The sequence below is a fragment of the Eschrichtius robustus genome, chromosome 13 (assembly GCF_028021215.1).
Source record: "Eschrichtius robustus isolate mEscRob2 chromosome 13, mEscRob2.pri, whole genome shotgun sequence".
In the NCBI taxonomy this organism is placed as follows: domain Eukaryota; kingdom Metazoa; phylum Chordata; class Mammalia; order Artiodactyla; family Eschrichtiidae; genus Eschrichtius; species Eschrichtius robustus.
The window spans coordinates 64,541,256-64,549,565 of record NC_090836.1 but is presented as its reverse complement, the minus strand read 5'-3'; positions in this window follow the sequence as shown (position 1 = coordinate 64,549,565).

Here is an 8,310-nt window from a genome sequence, read left to right as displayed (position 1 = left end):
ACAAGAGATTGGAGGAAGGAGTTAGAATTATTTTGTTATTAAAAGTTATTTACGCTACCTGTAAAATGATATTGTGTTATTTGAAAGTGGCATTGCATATTGCAAATTGTAGGGCAATCACTAGAAAAAGTAAAAACAGAAGTATAACTGATATGCTAAGAAATGAGAGAAGGTGGAATCATACAAAATGCTCATTAAAATTACAAAAGGCAGAAAAAGTGGAAGACAAAAATAGGAAGCAAGAACAAAAGCAACAAACAGAAAACGGTAACAGATAAGTACATATTAATCCAACTATATGAATGATTACCTTGACTGTCAATTGTCTAAATTCACCAATTAAAAGACAGAGGTTATCAGAGTGGATCAAGAATATAAGATCCAACTATATGCTGTCTACAAGAAACACACTTTAAATATAAAGACACATACAGATTAAAAGTAAATGGATGGAGAAAGATACACCATGCTAACACTAATCAAAACAGAGGAAGAGTAGCTATATTAATTTCAGACAGAGCAGACTTCAGAAAGTTATCAAGGATAAAGAGGTTAATTCTCCAAGACGACATAACAATCTTTAACACGCATGCACCTAACAACAGAGCATAAAATACCATAAGGCAAAAACTAATAGAATTGCAAGGAGACATAGATTAATCTGCTACTATCTGGGGGGACTCCAACACCCCATTATCACAGATGGACAGATCTAGCAGGCGGAAGATAAGTAAGGACATAGCTGAACGTAACAACATTAATCAACTGGATATAATGGACATCTATAGACTACTTCATCCAAACAACAGCAAAATACACATTCTTCTCAAGCTCACATATAGAACACTCACCAAGATAAACCACATTCTAGGCCATTAAACACACCTTAACAAATTTAAAATAATAAAAAATTTATGATGTCTGCTCTCAGACCACAATGGAATTAAACTAGAAATCAATAACAGAAAGATAGCTGGAAAATCCCCAAATACTTGGAAATTAAACAATACTCTTCTAAATAATATATAGGTCCAAGTAGAAGTCTCAAGAGAAATTTTAAAATACTTTGAACTTAATGAAAATGAAGACATCAAATGCTTGTGAGGGTGTGGAGCAGTAAGAAATCTCATTTATTGCTAATGAGAATGTAAAATGGTATAGTTACTTTGGAAGGCAGTTTGGCAGTTTTTTTATAAAATTAAATGTACTCTTACCATATGATCCAGCAATCATGTTCCTTGGTAGTTACCCAAAGGAGTTGCAAACTTATGTTCATTCAAAAACCTGCACATGGATGTTTAAAGCAGCTTTATTTATATTTGCCAAAACTTGGAAACAACAAAGATTTCCTTCAGTAGATGAATGGGTAAACAAACTGTGGTACATCCAGACAACAGAATATTATTTAGCAATAAAGTAAATGAGCTATCAAGCCATCGAAAGACATGAAGGAAACTTAAATGCATACTACTAAGTGAAAGAAACCAACCTGAAAAGTCTACATATTGTATGATTCCAACTATATGACATTCTGGAAAGGCAAAACTATGGACAGTAAAAAGATCAGTGGTTGCCAGGAGCTGGAGGTGGGGGTAATATGAATAGGTGGAGCACAGAGAATTTTCCGGGTAGTGAAAATACTCTGGCTGATGGTGGATACGTGTCATTATAGATGGTCCCTGACTTACCACATTTCAACCTAATGATTTTTCAACTTTATGGTGGTGTGAAAGCGATACACATTCAGTAGAAACCGTACTTCAAATCTTGAATTTTGACCTTGTCCTGGGTTAGCGATACGGTACTCTCTCCTGAGGCTGGGCAGCAGTAGTGTGCCGCAGCTCCCATTCAGCCATGTGATCAAGAGGGTAAACAACTTGATACAATGATTCTGCACACATATAACCATCCTGTTTTTCACTTTTAGTACAGTATTCAATTAATTACATGAGATATTCGACACTTTATTGTAAAATAGGCTTGGTGTTAGATGATTTTGCCGAACAGTAGGCTAATGTCAGTGTTCTGAGCATGTTTAAGGTAGGCTAGGGTATGATGCTCAGTAGGTGTATTAAAAGCATTTTTGACTTAACAATATTTCCAACTTACAATGGGCTTATCTGGACATAAACCCTGTTAAGTCAAGGAAGATCTGTATATATTTGTCCAAACCCATAGAATGTACACCAAGAATGAACCATAAAGTAGACTATGGGCTTTGGGTGATATGATTTGTCAATGCAGGTTAATAAATTATAATAAATGTATCACTCTGGTGAGGGGTGTTTATAATGCAGAAGCTGTTCATGTGTGAGGACAGAAGGTATATGGTAAATCTTTGTACCTTGCGCCCAATTTTGCTGTGAATCTAAAACTGCTCTAAAAAAGTCTGCTTTTTTAAACGAATGATGATGATATAGGTTCATAATCCCTTATCCATAATTACAAAATCAAAAGATCTCTAAAACCCAAAAGTTTAAAAATAATTTTTCCATGGCACAATCTGACCTGAATTAACATGAGACTATTTATGATATACTTTATATGAATATTCATGTGTTTCACTACAGAAATACGAATGTATTTAATTTGGAAGTGCTGGAGAAATTGTGCAAGATACTGTATATCTCTCTTATTTCTATTTTAAACATCTAAAAAAAATTGAATTCCAAAATACATCTGATACCAAGTATTTCAGAGAAAGAATTATTGGCCTATAACATAACTGGTATTTACTAGGAGCTATTCTAAGCACTTTGTGTTTGTTACAGCAGTTCATCTAATTAGTGTAATTGTGGTGTTTCCAAAACTAGGGCACCTCCAGAAGGACATACAATCCAAGAGTACATGAAAAAAGAAAACGTTTCGTGTACACCAGTCTTTTGGAGAACTTTGATCACTCTCTCCATGTCACCTGGCAGAACTCAAATCTCAGGGATCCAACTTTAGAAAAGATGTGCTTCCAATCTCCTCTGCAGGTGGAGACGAATTTCAAAATCTTTAATCTACATATTAATTCATTGAAGCTTAGAGAAGAAAGAAAAGAGCTCTTTCAATGTTAGGTCTTATTTTTTTGACAACAACTCGTGGAAAATAAGTGTGAAGGGAAAAATATGAAGTAAACAAGAATGAAAATCTAAAATATATTTCCATTTACAGTAAAATCATCAGACAAATTTTATTCCATAGCTCTGACCAGTTACTTCTTGAACAAATATATACTGGAAGTATGAAAATTACTTATGGAAATGAAATTTTTTATCTGATGAGAGGATTTCATTTTTCAACAGAGTACTGAATAAATATTTATTGGTTTCTAAGGATGAATGACTAAGGAAACTGTATGGAATTAATACTGTAATTCCTTTCTTTAGTTATCCACTTCCTGATGCACAGAACTAAATCAAATCAATGGGAAATTGATTTCATGCTGGGCTTGAATAGTAAAATATCACCAGTTAACCTAATATTCCATATTACTTACTACACCTCCATTATATAGAAAAGAAAGGCTAAATAGGCCTCAGATGACATATCATCATATTACATTGATTACAAGCTTACAAGCTTGACTTCTACAACACACATGTCCTCCAATTTCAAGAACTATGTAAATGAAGCTAAATTAAAAAGCAACAAAAAGAACAGTCACTCCCCTTGCTAACACAATATAAAAAGAAAAAGGCAATTTATCATACTTGAGCGAAGAAGTGGTAACTGTCCTATTCACCTAATTCTTTTAACTTTTTCAAAAACGTTCAAGGAGGAATGCATCTTTGTCATCTAGCCCTTGATAGTGGCTTACAGAAGTAAAGCATCTTTTGTCTGGGAATGTCAGACTAATTTATCCACAGGAATTATAATGAGAGATGCAGAATTTTCACTTAATATGTCTAGATGAAATCCCAAATAAAATGACCGACTACTGACCCTATATCTTCCATTTATTCACTAATTTAGCTCACTTGGTATAAACCTTATTTCCAGGTTCAATAAAGAATAAGATAAAGCATCAGAATAAGCTATGACTCCTGCTTATCTTCAAAGTCTATTGCAGAAGATAAGGATATTATGTTGTTGAATTCAATTTTGCAAAATCGTTGAGTCTTTGGAAAGCAATGTTGGACCTATTATCTTAGTTGGAGTCCCCAGAAGCAGACCCTGAGGTGAGGGTTTGTGTGCAAGGAAGTGCTCCCAGAAGAAAATGGTAAGGAAGAGAGAGAAACACAACAAAGAAGAAAGTAAATCAAGAAGGTTTTAATTTCAGCAAATTCCTGGGAGAGCAGTTTCAGCCTGATTCCACATGATGTTTCTGGAGTATAAGTTACAGCCTCAGAGCTGTGGTACCTTAAAGCTACGGGCTGGACTCTCATCTCCCAATGTGATCATTCATTAGCTAAGCATCACTTTAGGGAATCATAGATTCCCAGGCCCTTCCAGTTCTCTGTGTCTGTGGGCAAAGCTGCTGCAGGAGTCTGAGGACAGTCCTCTGAGGAAGAGTAGCAGCTGAGGAAGTTGAAAGCAAAAGCACATTAAAGCTGGGAGAAGGTACACAGAAGAGGTAAAAGGAGTCTGAGGGTACCTGTGCAGAAAATGGCAATGTCCACTAACAAGATATGTGGGAAAAAATTTGAGAAAAGATTTCCTATGTAATTACCCCCCACCCCGCAAAAAAACACAGAGATTAAGTGAGATACAGGTGTTTCTTCCAGAAAGGTATCTAACGCAGGGATTTAGGTGTTTACCCCATTATTACAAAAACTAGAGGAGCAGCCATAGACCGGGTGTCCAGGAATGGTTCCCAGTAGGAAGGACCTAGAGGGAAAAAAGAACAGCTTCTATCTCAGCCACAGTCAGGAAGCTGACGAATCAAAACTGCTATTGCAGCTGTTGCTGGAGGAACACGTCTCAGCTGCGCTCTAGGGAAGTGCTGCTGCAACTGTGGGTTCCAGAGCCACACTGCACCTGCTGGAGCCTTGCCAGCAAAATATATGAGTAAATGAATAAATGAATCAATCAAGCAGTATTGAAAGTGTTTTCTATGATTTTTTTTAAATCACAAAAATGTATTATCTTGTAAGATATTTACTTAAAATAAAATCAAATACTGGGAAAATAATTAATGAACTATAAAATATAGAAACATACATTGCTCTGCATGGGAAGTAAATAAGCAAATAAGTAGCTTTGTTTTATAACAATCGTTTTTTTAAAAAATCTCCTTTACCTATTTCTCCCACCCCTTATCTCCCATCTCTGGCAACCACCAATCTCTTCTCTGTGTCTATGAGCTTGGGGTTTTGTTTGTTTGTTTTCTTTGTTTGTTTAAGAATCCACATATAAGAGAGCGCATATGGTATTTGTATTTCTCTGACTTTTTCCCTTAGCATAATGCTCTCAAGGTCCGTCCATGTTGTTGCAAATGGCAAGATTTCGTTCATTTTTTATGACTGAATAATATTCCATCGTGTGTTTTTATATATATATATATATATATATATATATGTATATATATATACACACACATAATGTGCATACATATATATATATATACCACATCTTCTTTATCCATTCATCTATTAATGCGCATTTAGGTTGCTTCCATATCTTGGCCATTGTAAATAATGCTTCAGTGAATATGGGGTTACAGGTATCTTTTTGAGTTAGTGTTTTCATTTTCTTAGGATAAATACCTAGAAGTAAAATTGGTGAATCATATGATAGCTCTATTTTTAGTTTTTTGAGGAACCTCCATATGGTTTTCCATAGTGGCTATACCAATTTACATTCCCACTAACAATGCACAAGAGTTCCCTTTTCTCTGCATGCTTGCCAACACTTGCTATTTCTTGTCTTTTTGATAATAGCCATTCCAACATATGTGAGGTGATATCTTATTGTGGTTTTGATTTGCATTTCCCTGATAATTAATTATATTGAGCATCTTTTCATGTATCTGTTGGCCATCTGTATGTCTTCTTTGGAAAAATGTTTATTCAGACCTTCTGCCCATTTTTTAATTGGATTGTTTGTATTTTTGCTATTGAGTAATATGAGTTCTTTGTGTATTTTGGATATTAGCCCCTTATCAGATGTATGATTTGCAAATATTTTCTTCCATTCAGTAGGTTGCCTTTCATTGTATTGATTGTTTTCTTTGCTGTGCAGAAGCTTTTTAGTTTGATGTAGTCCCACTTCTTTATTTTTGCTTTTGTTGCTTTTGGTGTCAGATTTAAAAAATCATCACCAAATCGCTTACTGCCTATGCTTTCTTGTAGGATTTTTATGGTTTCAGCTTTTTTTTCTTTCTAAGTGCTCTAAGACTATAGTTCTGAATGTACCATGGAATCCTCCTTGTAGAATGTGCATGTCTTTCATGGTCTTCCTCATAGTAGTTGGATAGCTTTTCTCAACTTATGTTTCTCAAACTTAGTTCATGAGGTCGTTCCTGGAAGTTTGTGTTAAAAGTGTAGTAACAACAGTTTCAATCTTTACATATAGCAATCAAGTAATAACATGATTATTCATTTCTTTGCATTTAAAACTGTAGATTTTAAGAGCTTCCAAATATGTATGTAATGAGCATGTGTAGCAACCAGTGGCAATCAGATGAGCAAGTTTATCATTCAGCTGAGCACTGCTCACTACGAGAAAAGGTTTGAGCGCTGGGGGTTTTCTTCTGTTCCAATACCAGAACATGCTTTCAGGGTGTCCCCAGTTCATTGCTAGGTATCAAATGAGCCAGCTCTAAAACATTCATATGACGGATTATTTTCATGAGAAGGTATTGGAAGTGAAAAGATTTTTAGAATTCTAGGAATATTATTTTTTTTAAATGTATCTTCTTTCAGATTGGGTTTGAATGACATACTATGTCATATTGTTTAGATCATCTTTTTAAATGCTTTTTAAAATTTTATTTTCATGAAGAAATTATATATTATTATTTAACATTTTCTTCTTATATTAAACAAACTGATGCCAAATTGACTATAGTTAGGGCTAAATAGTATATATTCTATTAGATTGTACTACATTATAAGGTATTCATCTATGAATTTATGTTGTTTTTATTAAAATTACGCACACACAATAGAAACTTAAAAACCAAAAAATGCCCAGAAAAAAATGAACAAAATCCCATTATCTATAAATAACCACAAATAACATTTCGGTGAATATCTTTCTAAAGAGAAAAAGATAAGTTTACATAAATGAGATCCTGCTTAGAGCACTTTTCACCTTTTTTTTTTTCGCTCAACAGTATGTCACAAACATCTCTGGGGCAATAAATATTGAGCTACGTCAAGTTTAATAACAGAAGAATAGTATTGCATTTATGTGCAATAAGTTACTTCATCAGACCACTATTGATGGATGTCTAGGATGTTTCCAATTTTTGTACATTAAAAACAGATTTATAAGAAACATTCACATGCCTACATCTTTTCATTCTTATGTTATATCTGTGTCAGAGTCTGATTTTTATGCATTGCTAAAGTGTGTTCCAGAATGGGCCATGAATTTGCAGCATCTTTCCTTCCATTCAATGCATAACCCTAAATGTGACTAAAAAAAAAAAAAAAAAAAAACCAAAAAAACCTTTATTCCTTGAGGAATATAGAGAGACATTGTTCTTTATTTTCTGTAAAGCATTTCTCATTAAAATGAATCTCTAAAAACTAAAATAAATAATTCCCACAAAATTTGTTCTCAACAAGTTTTAATTTTGTGGTAGTTGTAAGATGATGTATTTAGGTTTCAAGAAAAATAAAAATTGATTGCTTTCCCCACTAGCATTTAAAACTTTTGTTACGTAGAAAAGATCTGAAATACATTCACTCTGAGAATATCCATTTTTCTGTTATTAAAGCCACTGAAAAAATGAATGTAAAATATAGTGATTAATTTTAGAAAAATGTGCAAATCACCAGTTATTATTATTCAGGACAAGAGCTATTTTATTAAAGCAAAGAATAGGGAAGAAATTACCATTTTTAGTGACAAAATTGAATGTGATTCTGTCATCCCATCCAAGTTTAATTGAGATAAGAAGTCTGCTGTGCTTAAATAAAGACCCTGAAACTTAATAGTTCGTACATGTTAGAAAGCCTAGTCCCAGAGCATTTGAAATGAGGAAGATCTTATCTATGGGAAGAAGAAATAAGAAAACTTTATTTGTCCCCTAGATATGAAAGATAGATCTGTCTTCCATTTATATGACTGACTTAGAGGTAAAATCAATGATTGCTCCTCACCCCTGGACATCTACTAGTCAGTGTCTACCAGCTCTGATATCTGGTGTGTCTG